Source organism: Triticum urartu, chromosome 7A (assembly GCF_056163025.1).
Source record: "Triticum urartu cultivar PI428250 chromosome 7A, HENAU_Tu73, whole genome shotgun sequence".
Classification (NCBI taxonomy): Eukaryota; Viridiplantae; Streptophyta; class Magnoliopsida; order Poales; family Poaceae; genus Triticum; species Triticum urartu.
Window position 1 is genome coordinate 49,116,012 of NC_141879.1, and position 982 is coordinate 49,116,993.

General features: G+C 53.8%; 1 pseudogene; it reads right to left on the reverse strand.

Moving 5' to 3' along the window:
• Positions 1-335: 335 nt before the first annotated feature.
• LOC125518268 (uncharacterized) lies at positions 336-598 on the reverse strand (annotated as a pseudogene).
• Positions 599-982: the final 384 nt, after the last annotated feature.

The following is a 982-nucleotide window of genomic DNA, read 5'->3' on the forward strand; positions in this document are numbered from 1 at the left end:
AGCGTTGTTAGCGCCAACCGGCGCTGCCGGCGCTTGCAGCGCCGACTAGGGGCTCCCTAATAGAAGTGCAATTTATGAATTTGGACATCTAGGGCCTAGTTTTGGATTTGTTAAGAAAACAGTAACATTTTTAAAAAAAGATCCGAAAGTGGCAGCGCATCGGGGGACAGTGGAAGCAACCACTCACTGCTCCTCATCCAGTCCAAATGGACAGCAACGCGGACCGACGACCACACTTGTGATCCAAGTCAGGTCCTGACCCCACTCATGTTGACCAACTCCATCAACGAAGAAAGAATCAAGAATTACACACACCCGTCTTGCATTAATACAGTTCACTGACGCCAAATGATGGTCTCGAAGCAGTCAATCCCGTCGAACTCCGACGCGAACCGCGGCCGCCGCATCTCCTCCCACGTCAGCGGAAGCTGCGAATGGGGTTTCCCCTTTCCAAGCTGCTGCTGGTGCTGCTCAGCCTCCGGCGGCTGGTCATCCTGCTGCCTGCCCCGCCAGGAAAGCCGCGCCCAGCTGCAACCGGAGCCGGGGCGATATCGGCCTGGGATGCGCTCAGGATAGAGAAGGCGAGCATCTTGTCCATGAGCGGTCAGAGACGGGTGATTGATTCCGGCAGCAGCTTCTGTCTTTGGCTCTTTGCTTGGTTTCTGTCTTGATAAGGCTGGTGGAGGAAGGGAGCGTGGTTTATATACGTTGGAGCATCGAGGAAAATTTGGACATGGCGGTTTCATGCGATGGAGGAGTCCATAGTACTCGTGACGCGAGCGAAATCGTGATGCAGATGCACACCGTGGCAAAATTTTATGTTTTGACCCTTTCTGCCTATAAAATCAGGATCTGACCCCGGTATGAATTTTTTTCATGATTTCACCCTTTTACTACCGCCGGAGGCCCTGGAGTAGCTACATACAGGCTACTGCCGCCCCACGTAGCGGTAGTTTCCCTGACGCCGTCTGGCCGTTAACGG